General features: G+C 42.4%; 1 protein-coding gene across 1 annotated transcript in view; it reads left to right on the top strand.

The window, feature by feature from the left end:
• The first annotated feature begins 5,511 nt into the window (after nt 1-5,511).
• Nucleotides 5,512-18,567, top strand: part of MS3_00005388 (uncharacterized protein) — a 32,421-nt gene continuing 19,365 nt past the window's right edge. The window contains exon 1 of the mRNA XM_051213453.1: nt 5,512-5,647. The gene's annotated coding sequence lies outside the window, so the exon portion shown is untranslated. The remainder of the gene's footprint in view (nt 5,648-18,567) is intronic.

Below are 18,567 nucleotides of genomic sequence, written 5' to 3'. Positions count from 1 at the left end.
GTACACGCCATTTTTACAGGCATGATCTGCAAATTACAACATTTGTTAGCTCACAGCATGCTCCCCAACCTATTAAGCTTATAGTTGTTATAAAGCAGACTTTCATAGCATCGCTCCAAACTATGACTGCACAAACTTTTATTCTAGCTTCATATCTTACTGCAATAATAGGTTATTTTTTCTTAATTGTTTTCTATTTTATATTATCTTTTACTAATTTGACGATACATACATTGTCGTTTATTTTTGTTCTGTGTTCATAAACGCGCCTATTAAATTATTTGCATATTTCACGTCTCCTTTATTTCTATTTCCATATTTTTCCTTTTCTTCTTTAAACTCGATTCAATATTCTTCTCAATTACACAGAACCTGATTTATTATTATTCTATTATTATTGTTCTCTTTTTCAAATATGGCAAATAAAATGCTAACATTCTTGAAAATTGTATATTATTACATTTCTAAAGATACCCAAAATGGTTTCTTCACAACACTCATGTACCCATAAGATGTTTGTGAATAATAATAGTGATAACAGCGATGTCACAGGGTCCCTATCAAGCAATATGTACTAGGGCTCCAGCTGTCCCTGACCACCAACATCAAAGAGGTGTGTCTACTACATCATGGCAGGTATATTGGGATTGAACTTAAGTTGAGGACTGATGTTCAACAATCTATATCAGCTTCGCACAAATATGCTTCTCAAACTGAATATAACCTGATTCACTATACTGTGAGAAGCAGTCTCAGACACGACGACAACTCTTAGTTCAATTTCCTCGAATTCCTTTAGTCTAGGGGTCATCCCGAAATAATGGTACCTGATATACATTACTCTAATCCTTATAGAACGCCGACATAACAACCCATCAAGCAACCATCCACTTAGTTCAGTTTCTGTACCCACTTTCCTTATGGATGCTCTGGTGGGCGACGGACTGTATTATCTGTTGCTATCCACTAATTTATTCCCAGTTCAAGAGTATGGTTACAACAAGGACAACTCATGGATTACGAATCCGCCAACCACATTATAGAAACGAACAATAGTTTTTAGTCAGTATGAAGGATTGAATACCATGTACCTTGATTCCCCTATCTTTATGGAGGGGTGGTCATAAGTATCGTGCTACGAAATAAGATATGATAGGTATTCTGTCAAAAGTGAAAGCTCCAGACAGTTCATACTTAAGTGATCAGCTATTGAATATACGTGTGAATTACTCACTACCTCCCACAAGAATTGCTGTGAAATCAAAACTGATCACAGTGACAGATCTTTTATCTTTCATCGAATCAAGGAGAGTGAAAGCCTAGAATCTAAAACTAGTTTGGTGCATGACATTGTGTTGATAAATCAGCTAATACCTCAGAGTATCTGCGCCTTGCTAAAGGTTTATAGACTAGGTAGCCAAACGGACATGAAAAAAAATCAAACCAGGCTGCTTAATGTACTCTTGAAGTCTAATGAACGGGACTTGATATTACAGAATGGACATAGACTAAAGCGTTTAGTAGTCATTGTCCGTAAGGACTTGTCGCTCACAGACTGTGTAAAAAGACAAGAAGCCAAAAAAACAAAGCTTAGGTTAGACGCTGCCGAAAAGGACCTGAAAATTGTAAGCTTTTAGGTCATGAAGCTTCGAGAAAGAATTAGACCGAAACCACTCTGTCTGCAGCACAAAGCCATTTAAGTAGGCCTCGGATCTGTTACACAAGTGCTCGAAGCTTACTCAATAAGTTTATCCCATGAGAGTAGGACGTTTGAATTAGTTAGTTGCCGCTTGAAATGCGAGGTTCATGAGCTGTGGATTAGTTTGGTTTACTGCAGTCAAAGCTGTGAGTTAAATTGGGTCTTGCTTAACAGTTTCAATAATCGGTCACAAAGTGGTCGATATCTAATCCTAGAAGACTTTAGTGCACCTTCGGTAGAGTGGAAAATCTTAGAAATGAATTGTCAGAAAACTCCTTCGAGCAGGAATTAGTTGATGCAGTTATCAAATGTGCCTTAGTGCGACATGCGAAAGAAGCGACTAGGTACGACACGGGTGCTGAGTCATCCTTCCTAGATCTTATACTGACCCATTATGAGGATGACCTCGCGAATCCCAATTGCATCCCACACCTAGGTAAAAGTGATCATGCAGTTCGAACCTTTGACTTCCATATAATAATAATATAGTCGCCAAAAACGAGGACGCGTCAGCTCAAACCAAATCTTACTTCTGGCAAGCAAATATAAAAGAAACTATACACTCAGTATTATCAGTAGATTGGACTAAAGAGCCAGGGTCCTCAACTAAAACAGCTTGTGATATATTTGGAAATTTATACTTAAGCGTCCCTGCACCCCACATCCCTTGGACTACACAAAGGCGTCCGAGAAACTCTCAACCATGGTTTAGTATGAAGATGCTGATAAGACAAAATCTCAATATCGAGAAGCTCGGAATACTTGTTCCGCGACCCTAGGAGGTTGTACGAAGAAGTTGTTAAGAAATCTATAGATTTGTATATAAACCAAATGACCAAAGAAGAGGAAATATTCCAATACTATGGGGAGAGAGTAATGCTTCATCACTAGTAGAAGACGACTACTATGTCTATCAATGTTATATCTACGAAATGTTGAACTGACTAGTGCTTAATTCTAAAATCCAGAGCCAGGCACTGCATTGTGAAAACACAAAAACCAACGACATAGACTTATCAGAATGGGGGTTGTGGAGATTGTTAAGTTTTTGGTTGAGATCATGAATTAATTGATGTTAGACCACCGTTGGAAACCTGGAAGCACTGGACGACCGTTTCGTCCTAGTATGGGACTCCTCAGCAGTGCGCATCCACGATCCCGCACCCCGCGGGATTCGAACCCAGGACCTACTGGCTTCGCGCCTGAGCACTTAACCATTAGACCACTGAGCCGGCATCCGCTGGTATTAGTGCCTAACATCAACCAATCCACGAAATTGCGCGACCACCTTCCATTGTACTGAGGTAGATACCTGTCTCTACCCGACACGGATTAGCTCCATTGGTCACGACTTATTTGACCCCGGAAATAAATCGAATTGATACACAAATACAAGCATTTATGCATTGATTTTACACTTGATGATTTGCTAGCAGTTATCACACATAGGCCGAATGCATGGAGTCACTACAACTTACGAAGTTTATAGTAAATTAATGCAAGGAATACTATCGCGAATAAACATTACACTGAAATCAGTCAATGTTATGCTGAAAAAGATGTAACATAGAAAATAAACGAATGTTAAATACGTTAGCAATGTATATACCGTAGAAACATCCCTCCCGTTAGACCATACAAATCCCCCACAGACACTGGACAACGTGACCATTAAAGAACTCGTTGTATTCCGTCTGCTAGATAAGCTTGATATAGGCAAATCCATGACACCCAATGAATTGCATCCTGGGTTACTATAGGAACTAGCTAACTTCGTTGCGAAACCCTTTATTTTATGCTTTAATCTACCCGCAACACTGAGTCGATTGTCAAAAAAATCAAAAGAACGCCATAGTAGGTCATGTCGACGCTTAAACGTTTTTGACTTTGTAATGAAAATGCCACTGGTGTTTGGAGTTCGACAATGCTTCAACCAGTAACACTTTCTAATATGAATCGTATCCACCAAATGAAATCAAAAGATAGAAGCGAGAAGGTTAGAAGATATATTTGATAGATTATCAATATATCGAAGATCGATTGATCTAATCTGGCTAGCAGTTGCAAGGGATGTTGAGTACGGCGTTCCTACTCGTGATCTGGTGAGGATTCATGACCGAGCGCCTTCAGATATGTGAGTCCATTGAAACTAATGTGTTCAGCATCTGATGTCGAAGACTTACAGCGCTGTTGATTTTGGAGACTTATTTGCCGCTACAGATCATTCTCCCCACCCTAGCAGGGTGGTTATGACCCTAAGACGTCGCCAGCCAGAAGTTTCAGCCCAACGAGTTTGTCGTTGGTAAACACCTGATTCCTTGGAAACTGTTCAGGGAGGTTACGGGATACAAGGCGTCTTCAACTACATTGTTTGCTCCAGACATATATTGTATGTCTGAAGTAAATTGCGAAACATAGTCCAGTTGTCGAGACTCTCGAGGTAAGTACTTGTCTGAAGGTGAGCTTAAACAGAAGGTTATAGGTTTTTGATCGGTAAAAAGAGCGAATTCTTGGCCCTCTATATAGTGTTGAAAATGCCGTACAGCACAATACATAGCTAAGAGTTTCCTACCAAAATTGCTGTACCTCGATTCAGTATATAGCAACCGTCTTGAGAAAAATGTCAAAGGTTGCCTGGCGTGGTTAACGCATTGTTGTAAGACTCCTCCGATTGCTGAGTCGGATGCGTCTAATGCGATACTAATTGGTGCTTCGGTGTCCTGATGTGCGAGCATTGTTGCTTTAGCGATAAGTTCCTTAACTGTGGAAAATGTTTTCCTAGTGGTATCGTCCGAATTGATGGATTTCGTATTTCCCCGAAGCCGGTTAATCAGAGGTTACATAAGTGACGCGCAGTATGGTATGAACCGTCTAGAGAAACTTACAAGGTCGTTAACGTGCGTCCTAAACTTGAGTATTGCATACAGGCGGCTATCCCATGTTTAAAAAATGACATGGGCTTTTAGAAAAGATTCAGCTATTAGCAATTAAGCGGATTCCCGGAATGGAGAAGCTTACGTATGATGCTCGACTAGCCAAACTAAACCTATTCCCCTTGTCATATCGATTACGGTTTTCGAATTACTTAGTGATAAATTTGCATCTCATATGCCCCCAGTTTCATTGTCTTCCAAAATAGAGAATTTACGAGGACACTCCAAAATATTTAACAACCCTAGAACAAATAACCTGTCAGCTGATTATGGACTTTCCCATTGAATTGTAGCGTGGTGTCGAGTCTCAGTTGACTATGAAAACCACTACAAAGAAACACTTGCCGAATAAATCAGAAATCGAAGATTGAATGTAACCAGATTTATTCATTGGCGATCTCGTGGTATCGAATGAATACCGAGATCGTGCCAAGAAAAGGTGCAAGCGGAATCGGCAGGAGAAAATGCGTGCGAACGGGGTCACGAACTGCGAAACAGTGATGGAGGATAATAGAAGCACAATATGTCTGTCGTTAGCACAGTTAAAAAAACGAGCACGGTAAAACAACAACTGGTACAGTTGGTTATAATAATAATTGTTTTCATTAAACCATTAAACCGTTCTCGTGATAAAAGTAAGTCACTGCAGAATCATGAACGAGTGGGATCCATTAACTCAACACGTGATTGAAGCTCCATCTATCGGCTCTCTCGAAAGAAAGTCGGGTCAACTGAGAGACCATCATTGCCAGGACTAACACAGGCCAACAAGCTTCCAGTCCCTTTTAAAATGAAACTGAAACTCAGGATTTATGGTCACACATATTCACCAATAATACTCGTAACTCTGCTTGTTCCACAAACCTAATAGAAGGTGTCGGTAACCAATGCTTTAAGACAGGGGAGCTAGTTAAATTAAATCTTTCTTCATCCCATTTAGAACCATGTAGACCATTTGAGCAAGTGCCTTGGAAATTGAGTCGAAACGAAAGTCAAGTTTTTGCGCTACTTGTGGGTAAGCGGTTGTTGGTTGGTTTTATACAATACACTCGTCTAATTTGTATTTATTTTCACGTAAAAGACTTTAAAATGGACAAGCGTAACCTTATTACTTTCTTTTTGCTTTGATAGAAAATAACAGGCTATGTTATATGAGTGATTTTTGTTTGTTTCTAGTTAACTGTTAACTGCATTTTCTCCAGAGTACTCTTGCAACTACTTGTGATCATTTGCAATTCGACTTGACTAGTCTTTTACGAAACCCTTGAAGCTTTTTCTGTATTCATAAACTTACGTTCTGCTTTCGCTAGGTGCACTACATATGTTTAGCCGATGTTTGTTCATCATTGGTTTTCCATTGATAATCTGCAACACATCATTTACTATCACTCACCAGAGCCCTATTTTTTGAGATAGAACAACACTTAAATTTAGCCCAAAGCTTTACCGAAAGTGAAATTAATAGGGTCTGTTTAAACTTAATCATAGGTGCTATTCTTGACAGTAGCGTTCGTATAAAAACTGGCAACCTGAAATAATATGGATCACACTGATCTATTTGAGTGTTGTTCGTATATATATATGAATATATATATATATATATCACACTTATCAATATATTCAAACCATGTCGTTTCTCACTAAATTGTTCTAGGTCCTGTCGTTGAAAGTTGTGTTGAAATACTGACTCTAAGCATGTTGCTACCGGGCGTTCTTAGTAACGGCTCATATTAATTTCCGACTAGCTTAAAATAGGATACCTCTTAGGTTGCCAAGGGGTTTTTAAAAGCAGAAATACTGTGTCTCTTGGAGTGTAGTGATTTTTACAACTGGTATTGCTGTAAAGATTCACTTTTGCTTCGAGGAAGTTTTAGTGTTATTCATCCTGGGTCCTCCATATCCACCGAGTTAGTCAAAACGCCGGACATTCGCCTTTCGTCCTCTCAAGTTCGTAAACAATACCCCCGGTCACGAGATGGCAGGGAGCAGTACGTCCCTGGAAGCGGCTGTATACGCGTGGTCACGTAAAAGCATTTTGAGGGAGAGAAAGGAACTCTCTCCACCCTTCGGCCGTCCCCTGGGCCTAATCTCAGGACCACTAACTCGATGGTTCTGATATGAAGAAGTAACTCTTCAAGGGTTTCTTTGGTCGAATACTAGTCAAATATCCACTATTTCCAAAATCCATGTCTCACATTCACAAAGTAGAATGAAGCAAACTATTGTGCAGTGTACTCGTATTTCAGTTGTCAGACGGGTATCTTGCCTGGGTCACGGGTGACACAAGTTGTAAAAGGTCTACCAAGCTTTCTGAATTTTTGCCAAAATTTCGGCAAACGCCAACTCACTAGGGTTGATGAGGCTTCCAAGATAAGTGGTCAGCACAATTGTCTCATATTCTATCGTCAATTCAGGCGTTGAAACATATCAGTCGGAAAGCAAAATTTTGCATTTTAAGGGATTGACACGTACCTCAAACATGTCAGGATTGCTGTTCGAGGTTATAAGAAGTATCTTTCCACTGAACAAAACTATTTCCTCTGCACCAGCAAGAGAATCGTATGGTAGAAGATGTATTCCTGGTAAGTTAAACGATGTGTTATCTTTTAAAGGATTTCGGTGATGAAGTTAAATAAAATTAGTAGAAGCGAGTAGCTCTGACGAATACAACTTTAATTTATCAATTTCGATAGTTTGTCGTAAACTGTGACTCAACCAGTAGTTTTCGACTGGAGAACCTGTACATAGTTAAGATATTTAGTACATTTTTTAATGACTGCCACAAAACCTGTTGATCTTAGGAGTAGAATGGTACATTAAGGTCAAGAAATGCAACTTTGGCCGGGAGTCGGTAAATATCTGTGTCCCATAACCTGACGAATTAAGAAATACTTAGTTGATACATTCTCACTCAAGTCTTAATCTAGTGTGATTTTCCAAGACTTGATCTTCACTAGCCCTAATTAAGCGTTGGATAATTATTGTGGCTTAAAATTCGGAATCTAGATTAGTCAAACTGATTGCTCCGTGATTATTACAAGAAGATTTTCACTTTTGAATGAACTGGAATGATCAACGACTGAAACCAGTCATATAAGTTTACGTCCAGCCCTCAGACTAGCTGATGTTCTGGTCAATCCAATAACCAGAACTGAACCATCATTCTCACATATTCATGAGATTAATCCATCAGGGCTTTTAGCTTCACCTCTCGATTAGCTGTGACCTTTCAAACGTCATCAAGAGTCAGGGGCTTTTGTTGACATTCCATTCAAGTGGTTTGGTAACAGTAGGCTACTAAACAGTAACTGAAAAGCAGTTAAGCTGTTCTTCTAAGCGTTTTACTCATCGTTGCAATCTCTCGAACTTGGTGGATCATCGCCTCATCCCTTTCCTAAACAGCTTCACTAATTCCCGAAGTGTAAATACCTGTTTTTTTGTATGTATGTCTACTTTTTCCATTGCCTTTATTCTCATTGCTCACGATCACTACATAGACTTTTTCAGTATACGTTTGACTTAATTTTGCTCCTTATCGTATTTCGAGCTTGATGGGATGATTTTTGGACCACCTATCAATTCTGTAGTTTATTTATTTGAACACATGAATATTGGTACAAGAGAGCGCCAATATATATGCGCCACACAGAACAATGAGAATTCGAAGAGAAATAGAAAAAAAGCTAAGGAGCGCAAAAAAAAGAGAACAATAACGAGGAGATCGGTGTAAGGTAGTATGTGAGAAATGAGGGAACGCAAAGTTACAATCGGAAGAAATCTTTCAGGTAAGGGAGACACAACCACTTTTTATGAAGAAAGTAAAAGAAGGTTACAGCAGGATCGCCACTGGCTTCTATTCTGAGCCACATCTGATAACGTCTCTAGCCACTGTGTAGCACCATCTCTCAGACCCTAACCAGCGAGTCGTGAAGGACCAACAGAAGCCAGTCCTTTGCAGCTTTCTTTCATGCCACGACACCATGTCATGCACTGACCACCTCTCCGCTTCTTCCAACCAGTCCCAGAGTCGGCAAATAATGCACGCCGTGGAATTCTCTGGGACGACATTCGTAGCACATTTCCAAGCCACCGAAGTCGGTGTTTCAAGATGGTGACACCAATTGCATTATCATCTCTGTGCCCAAACACACGATGCCGAACCTCTGCATTACTGACATGGTGTTGCCACTGAATGTCAGCAATCTTTTGGAGACAACGATGATCGAACACAGAGAGTCGTCTAACATCCTCAACTCGGAGAGACCAGGTTTCACAAGCATAGAGCAGAACTGCTCTCACCGACGCGTTGTAGATCCGACCTTTACAGCCAGACTAACATCACGAAGGCGCCAGAGGTGGCCCAGATTGGCATAAGCCGCTCTGGCTTTCACTATACGTGCATTGATCTCATCACTCACACCCCCACCAGCACTTATGCAGCTATCCAGATACACGAACTTCTCGACTACGTCTATCTGCTCACCATCCAGGGTGAGTACAGGATTGGAATCCTGCCAGTCTTGTAGAAGTACTTTGCACTTCGAAGGTGCAAAGCACATACCATACCTACGGACACTGATTGTCAACTGATTAAGTGCGGATTGCATGCCTTGGGCATTATCGCACAGTAAGACAATATCGTCCGCATACTCAAGGTCGAGAAGTCTTTCTCCAGGCAACAGATCCACACCACCGTTACTTACATTCATCAGAGCTGTTTCCAGAATGTCATCGATGGCAAAGTTGAAGAGGAATGGTGAGATTGGGCAACCCTGCCTAACCCCACTGCTCGAATGGAACAATGGAGAGAGGTGGTTGTATGCCCTCACTCTGCCTGAGGTGTTTTTATATAGGGCTTCTAGGATGTTAATAAACTTCTCAGGCACACCCTTCTTCAATAGACAATCCCAGAGAACAGTCCTGTCCAACGAATCGAAGGCAGCCCTGATGTCAAGAAACACTACGATTGTTGGCCTTTGAAAAGTATGGCGGTGTTCTAACATTTGGCGGAGGGTGAAGATATGATCAATACATCCTCGACCAGAACGAAACCCAGCCTGCTCCTCGCGAGTCAATCTTTCTCGGGTTTCGAACAACCTACGAAGTATGACGGAAGCCAATAGCTTGGACGCAATCGGAAGTAGACTTATCCCCGATAGTTGTTACAGGAACGACGTGAACCCTTTTTAAAGATAGGGACAACTATCGACTCATTCCATGACGTTGGTACACTCTCTAGTTCCCAAACCTTTGTAAACAACGTCGTCAATTCCTTAGACAAAAAGTCACCACCATCATTAAAAAGAGCCGGAGGTAAGTCATCTGGGCCAGGTGATTTGTAACGCTTCAAGAGTTGGAGTTCCTTGCGGACTTCTTCCTCGTTTGGTGCCGCCATTACTTACATCCATCGGAGCTGTTTCCAGAATGTCATCGATGGCAAAGTTGAAGAGGAATGGTGAGATTGGGCAACCTTGTCTAACCTCACTGCTTGAATGGAACAATGGAGAGAGGTGGTTGTATGCCCTCATTCTGCCTGAGGTGTTTGTATATAGGGCCTTTAGAATGTTAGTAAACAAATGATGATGAACCCTCTATGTCTATGTCTATGGAAATTACTTTTCTCGCTTCGAAAAACAATTCTGTAGACACTAACAAAATGCAGTCTTCTGACCACCTTAAACGACAATACAACCATGTTTGGGATCTGGTTCTCTCCCTGCAGACGTAAAATGTTACTTCAGGATTGGGTTGCGTCACCTCCCGAATTAATGATAGGGGATGAACTGGTTGGACACATTGACCGTTTCACTTATCTTGGTAGTCTCATCACCACTGAGGGTCTGGTGTCTAACGAAATCTTGGCAAGGATTTTAAAGGGCTTGATTGTCTTTTGTCAACTTGTGTCACTTGTGGAGTAGGCGAGATATCCGTCTCCCAACCAAAGAGCAAGTTTACTGTGCAGCAGTCCACTCCATTCTACTTTATGGATGTGAAACATGGTCATTAAGAGTAGAGGACATTTGTAGGTTACTGGTATTCGACCATAGGTGTATACGATTTTATTTATTTATTTATTTGAACACATAAATATTGGTACAAGAGGGTACCAAATATAGATGCGACACACAAAAATGAGAATTTGGAGAGAAGGGAAAAAGAAAGGTAAGGAGTGTTGAAAAAGAACAATAACGAACAGATTAGTGTAAGGTAGTGTAATAATAATAATGATAATGGGGAAACAGACAGGTACAATCAGAAGAGATCTTTCGGTTAAGGAAGAAGCAACCACTTTTTATGAAGAAAGTAAAAGAAGGTTACAGCAGGATCGCCACTGGCTTCTATTCTGAGCCACATCTGATAACGTCTCTAGCCACTGTGTAGCACCATCTCTCAGACCCTAACCAGCGAGTCGTGAAGGACCAACAGAAGCCAGTCCTTTGCAGCTTTCTTTCATGCCACGACACCATGTCATGCACTGACCACCTCTCCGCTTCTTCCAACCAGTCCCAGAGTCGGCAAATAATGCACGCCGTGGAATTCTCTGGGACGACATTCGTAGCACATTTCCAAGCCACCGAAGTCGGTGTTTCAAGATGGTGACACCAATTGCATTATCATCTCTGTGCCCAAACACACGATGCCGAACCTCTGCATTACTGACATGGTGTTGCCACTGAATGTCAGCAATCCTTTGGAGACAACGATGATCGAACACAGAGAGTCGTCTAACATCCTCAACTCGGAGAGACCAGGTTTCACAAGCATAGAGCAGAACTGCTCTCACCGACGCGTTGTAGATCCGACCTTTTACAGCCAGACTAACATCACGAAGGCGCCAGAGGTGGCCCAGATTGGCATAAGCCGCTCTGGCTTTCACTATACGTGCATTGATCTCATCACTCACACCCCCACCAGCACTTATGCAGCTATCCAGATACACGAACTTCTCGACTACGTCTATCTGCTCACCATCCAGGGTGAGTACAGGATTGGAATCCTGCCAGTCTTGTAGAAGTACTTTGCACTTCGAAGGTGCAAAGCACATACCATACCTACGGACACTGATTGTCAACTGATTAAGTGCGGATTGCATGCCTTGGGCATTATCGCACAGTAAGACAATATCGTCCGCATACTCAAGGTCGAGAAGTCTTTCTCCAGGCAACAGATCCACACCACCGTTACTTACATTCATCAGAGCTGTTTCCAGAATGTCATCGATGGCAAAGTTGAAGAGGAATGGTGAGATTGGGCAACCCTGCCTAACCCCACTGCTCGAATGGAACAATGGAGAGAGGTGGTTGTATGCCCTCACTCTGCCTGAGGTGTTTTTATATAGGGCCTTTAGAATGTTAGTAAACAAATGATGATGAACCCTCTATGTCTATGTCTATGGAAATTACTTTTCTCGCTTCGAAAAACAATTCTGTAGACACTAACAAAATGCAGTCTTCTGACCACCTTAAACGACAATACAACCATGTTTGGGATCTGGTTCTCTCCCTGCAGACGTAAAATGTTACTTCAGGATTGGGTTGCGTCACCTCCCGAATTAATGATAGGGGATGAACTGGTTGGACACATTGACCGTTTCACTTATCTTGGTAGTCTCATCACCACTGAGGGTCTGGTGTCTAACGAAATCTTGGCAAGGATTTTAAAGGGCTTGATTGTCTTTTGTCAACTTGTGTCACTTGTGGAGTAGGCGAGATATCCGTCTCCCAACCAAAGAGCAAGTTTACTGTGCAGCAGTCCACTCCATTCTACTTTATGGATGTGAAACATGGTCATTAAGAGTAGAGGACATTTGTAGGTTACTGGTATTCGACCATAGGTGTATACGATTTTATTTATTTATTTATTTGAACACATAAATATTGGTACAAGAGGGTACCAAATATAGATGCGACACACAAAAAATGAGAATTTGGAGAGAAGGGAAAAAGAAAGGTAAGGAGTGTTGAAAAAGAACAATAACGAACAGATTAGTGTAAGGTAGTGTAATAATAATAATGATAATGGGGAAACAGACAGGTACAATCAGAAGAGATCTTTCGGTTAAGGAAGAAGCAACCACTTTTTATGAAGAAAGTAAAAGAAGGTTACAGCAGGATCGCCACTGGCTTCTATTCTGAGCCACATCTGATAACGTCTCTAGCCACTGTGTAGCACCATCTCTCAGACCCTAACCAGCGAGTCGTGAAGGACCAACAGAAGCCAGTCCTTTGCAGCTTTCTTTCATGCCACGACACCATGTCATGCACTGACCACCTCTCCGCTTCTTCCAACCAGTCCCAGAGTCGGCAAATAATGCACGCCGTGGAATTCTCTGGGACGACATTCGTAGCACATTTCCAAGCCACCGAAGTCGGTGTTTCAAGATGGTGACACCAATTGCATTATCATCTCTGTGCCCAAACACACGATGCCGAACCTCTGCATTACTGACATGGTGTTGCCACTGAATGTCAGCAATCCTTTGGAGACAACGATGATCGAACACAGTCGTCTAACATCCTCAACTCGGAGAGACCAGGTTTCACAAGCATAGAGCAGAACTGCTCTCACCGACGCGTTGTAGATCCGACCTTTTACAGCCAGACTAACATCACGAAGGCGCCAGAGGTGGCCCAGATTGGCATAAGCCGCTCTGGCTTTCACTATACGTGCATTGATCTCATCACTCACACCCCCACCAGCACTTATGCAGCTATCCAGATACACGAACTTCTCGACTACGTCTATCTGCTCACCATCCAGGGTGAGTACAGGATTGGAATCCTGCCAGTCTTGTAGAAGTACTTTGCACTTCGAAGGTGCAAAGCACATACCATACCTACGGACACTGATTGTCAACTGATTAAGTGCGGATTGCATGCCTTGGGCATTATCGCACAGTAAGACAATATCGTCCGCATACTCAAGGTCGAGAAGTCTTTCTCCAGGCAACAGATCCACACCACCGTTACTTACATTCATCAGAGCTGTTTCCAGAATGTCATCGATGGCAAAGTTGAAGAGGAATGGTGAGATTGGGCAACCCTGCCTAACCCCACTGCTCGAATGGAACAATGGAGAGAGGTGGTTGTATGCCCTCACTCTGCCTGAGGTGTTTTTATATAGGGCCTTTAGAATGTTAGTAAACAAATGATGATGAACCCTCTATGTCTATGTCTATGGAAATTACTTTTCTCGCTTCGAAAAACAATTCTGTAGACACTAACAAAATGCAGTCTTCTGACCACCTTAAACGACAATACAACCATGTTTGGGATCTGGTTCTCTCCCTGCAGACGTAAAATGTTACTTCAGGATTGGGTTGCGTCACCTCCCGAATTAATGATAGGGGATGAACTGGTTGGACACATTGACCGTTTCACTTATCTTGGTAGTCTCATCACCACTGAGGGTCTGGTGTCTAACGAAATCTTGGCAAGGATTTTAAAGGGCTTGATTGTCTTTTGTCAACTTGTGTCACTTGTGGAGTAGGCGAGATATCCGTCTCCCAACCAAAGAGCAAGTTTACTGTGCAGCAGTCCACTCCATTCTACTTTATGGATGTGAAACATGGTCATTAAGAGTAGAGGACATTTGTAGGTTACTGGTATTCGACCATAGGTGTATACGATTTTATTTATTTATTTATTTGAACACATAAATATTGGTACAAGAGGGTACCAAATATAGATGCGACACACAAAAAATGAGAATTTGGAGAGAAGGGAAAAAGAAAGGTAAGGAGTGTTGAAAAAAGAACAATAACGAACAGATTAGTGTAAGGTAGTGTAATAATAATAATGATAATGGGGAAACAGACAGGTACAATCAGAAGAGATCTTTCGGTTAAGGAAGAAGCAACCACTTTTTATGAAGAAAGTAAAAGAAGGTTACAGCAGGATCGCCACTGGCTTCTATTCTGAGCCACATCTGATAACGTCTCTAGCCACTGTGTAGCACCATCTCTCAGACCCTAACCAGCGAGTCGTGAAGGACCAACAGAAGCCAGTCCTTTGCAGCTTTCTTTCATGCCACGACACCATGTCATGCACTGACCACCTCTCCGCTTCTTCCAACCAGTCCCAGAGTCGGCAAATAATGCACGCCGTGGAATTCTCTGGGACGACATTCGTAGCACATTTCCAAGCCACCGAAGTCGGTGTTTCAAGATGGTGACACCAATTGCATTATCATCTCTGTGCCCAAACACACGATGCCGAACCTCTGCATTACTGACATGGTGTTGCCACTGAATGTCAGCAATCCTTTGGAGACAACGATGATCGAACACAGAGAGTCGTCTAACATCCTCAACTCGGAGAGACCAGGTTTCACAAGCATAGAGCAGAACTGCTCTCACCGACGCGTTGTAGATCCGACCTTTTACAGCCAGACTAACATCACGAAGGCGCCAGAGGTGGCCCAGATTGGCATAAGCCGCTCTGGCTTTCACTATACGTGCATTGATCTCATCACTCACACCCCCACCAGCACTTATGCAGCTATCCAGATACACGAACTTCTCGACTACGTCTATCTGCTCACCATCCAGGGTGAGTACAGGATTGGAATCCTGCCAGTCTTGTAGAAGTACTTTGCACTTCGAAGGTGCAAAGCACATACCATACCTACGGACACTGATTGTCAACTGATTAAGTGCGGATTGCATGCCTTGGGCATTATCGCACAGTAAGACAATATCGTCCGCATACTCAAGGTCGAGAAGTCTTTCTCCAGGCAACAGATCCACACCACCGTTACTTACATTCATCAGAGCTGTTTCCAGAATGTCATCGATGGCAAAGTTGAAGAGGAATGGTGAGATTGGGCAACCCTGCCTAACCCCACTGCTCGAATGGAACAATGGAGAGAGGTGGTTGTATGCCCTCACTCTGCCTGAGGTGTTTTTATATAGGGCCTTTAGAATGTTAGTAAACAAATGATGATGAACCCTCTATGTCTATGTCTATGGAAATTACTTTTCTCGCTTCGAAAAACAATTCTGTAGACACTAACAAAATGCAGTCTTCTGACCACCTTAAACGACAATACAACCATGTTTGGGATCTGGTTCTCTCCCTGCAGACGTAAAATGTTACTTCAGGATTGGGTTGCGTCACCTCCCGAATTAATGATAGGGGATGAACTGGTTGGACACATTGACCGTTTCACTTATCTTGGTAGTCTCATCACCACTGAGGGTCTGGTGTCTAACGAAATCTTGGCAAGGATTTTAAAGGGCTTGATTGTCTTTTGTCAACTTGTGTCACTTGTGGAGTAGGCGAGATATCCGTCTCCCAACCAAAGAGCAAGTTTACTGTGCAGCAGTCCACTCCATTCTACTTTATGGATGTGAAACATGGTCATTAAGAGTAGAGGACATTTGTAGGTTACTGGTATTCGACCATAGGTGTATACGATTTTATTTATTTATTTATTTGAACACATAAATATTGGTACAAGAGGGTACCAAATATAGATGCGACACACAAAAAATGAGAATTTGGAGAGAAGGGAAAAAGAAAGGTAAGGAGTGTTGAAAAAAGAACAATAACGAACAGATTAGTGTAAGGTAGTGTAATAATAATAATGATAATGGGGGAAACAGACAGGTACAATCAGAAGAGATCTTTCGGTTAAGGAAGAAGCAACCACTTTTTATGAAGAAAGTAAAAGAAGGTTACAGCAGGATCGCCACTGGCTTCTATTCTGAGCCACATCTGATAACGTCTCTAGCCACTGTGTAGCACCATCTCTCAGACCCTAACCAGCGAGTCGTGAAGGACCAACAGAAGCCAGTCCTTTGCAGCTTTCTTTCATGCCACGACACCATGTCATGCACTGACCACCTCTCCGCTTCTTCCAACCAGTCCCAGAGTCGGCAAATAATGCACGCCGTGGAATTCTCTGGGACGACATTCGTAGCACATTTCCAAGCCACCGAAGTCGGTGTTTCAAGATGGTGACACCAATTGCATTATCATCTCTGTGCCCAAACACACGATGCCGAACCTCTGCATTACTGACATGGTGTTGCCACTGAATGTCAGCAATCCTTTGGAGACAACGATGATCGAACACAGTCGTCTAACATCCTCAACTCGGAGAGACCAGGTTTCACAAGCATAGAGCAGAACTGCTCTCACCGACGCGTTGTAGATCCGACCTTTTACAGCCAGACTAACATCACGAAGGCGCCAGAGGTGGCCCAGATTGGCATAAGCCGCTCTGGCTTTCACTATACGTGCATTGATCTCATCACTCACACCCCCACCAGCACTTATGCAGCTATCCAGATACACGAACTTCTCGACTACGTCTATCTGCTCACCATCCAGGGTGAGTACAGGATTGGAATCCTGCCAGTCTTGTAGAAGTACTTTGCACTTCGAAGGTGCAAAGCACATACCATACCTACGGACACTGATTGTCAACTGATTAAGTGCGGATTGCATGCCTTGGGCATTATCGCACAGTAAGACAATATCGTCCGCATACTCAAGGTCGAGAAGTCTTTCTCCAGGCAACAGATCCACACCACCGTTACTTACATTCATCAGAGCTGTTTCCAGAATGTCATCGATGGCAAAGTTGAAGAGGAATGGTGAGATTGGGCAACCTTGTCTAACCTCACTGCTTGAATGGAACAATGGAGAGAGGTGGTTGTATGCCCTCACTCTGCCTGAGGTGTTTGTATATAGGGCCTTTAGAATGTTAGTAAACAAATGATGATGAACCCTCTATGTCTATGTCTATGGAAATTACTTTTCTCGCTTCGAAAAACAATTCTGTAGACACTAACAAAATGCAGTCTTCTGACCACCTTAAACGACAATACAACCATGTTTGGGATCTGGTTCTCTCCCTGCAGACGTAAAATGTTACTTCAGGATTGGGTTGCGTCACCTCCCGAATTAATGATAGGGGATGAACTGGTTGGACACATTGACCGTTTCACTTATCTTGGTAGTCTCATCACCACTGAGGGTCTGGTGTCTAACGAAATCTTGGCAAGGATTTTAAAGGGCTTGATTGTCTTTTGTCAACTTGTGTCACTTGTGGAGTAGGCGAGATATCCGTCTCCCAACCAAAGAGCAAGTTTACTGTGCAGCAGTCCACTCCATTCTACTTTATGGATGTGAAACATGGTCATTAAGAGTAGAGGACATTTGTAGGTTACTGGTATTCGACCATAGGTGTATACGATTTTATTTATTTATTTATTTGAACACATAAATATTGGTACAAGAGGGTACCAAATATAGATGCGACACACAAAAATGAGAATTTGGAGAGAAGGGAAAAAGAAAGGTAAGGAGTGTTGAAAAAAGAACAATAACGAACAGATTAGTGTAAGGTAGTGTAATAATAATAATGATAATGGGGGAAACAGACAGGTACAATCAGAAGAGATCTTTCGGTTAAGGAAGAAGCAACCACTTTTTATGAAGAAAGTAAAAGAAGGTTACAGCAGGATCGCCACTGGCTTCTATTCTGAGCCACATCTGATAACGTCTCTAGCCACTGTGTAGCACCATCTCTCAGACCCTAACCAGCGAGTCGTGAAGGACCAACAGAAGCCAGTCCTTTGCAGCTTTCTTTCATGCCACGACACCATGTCATGCACTGACCACCTCTCCGCTTCTTCCAACCAGTCCCAGAGTCGGCAAATAATGCACGCCGTGGAATTCTCTGGGACGACATTCGTAGCACATTTCCAAGCCACCGAAGTCGGTGTTTCAAGATGGTGACACCAATTGCATTATCATCTCTGTGCCCAAACACACGATGCCGAACCTCTGCATTACTGACATGGTGTTGCCACTGAATGTCAGCAATCCTTTGGAGACAACGATGATCGAACACAGAGAGTCGTCTAACATCCTCAACTCGGAGAGACCAGGTTTCACAAGCATAGAGCAGAACTGCTCTCACCGA

This window comes from Schistosoma haematobium, chromosome 3 (assembly GCF_000699445.3).
Source record: "Schistosoma haematobium chromosome 3, whole genome shotgun sequence".
NCBI lineage: Eukaryota > Metazoa > Platyhelminthes > Trematoda > Strigeidida > Schistosomatidae > Schistosoma > Schistosoma haematobium.
This window is presented reverse-complemented; position numbering and strand designations above follow the sequence as displayed.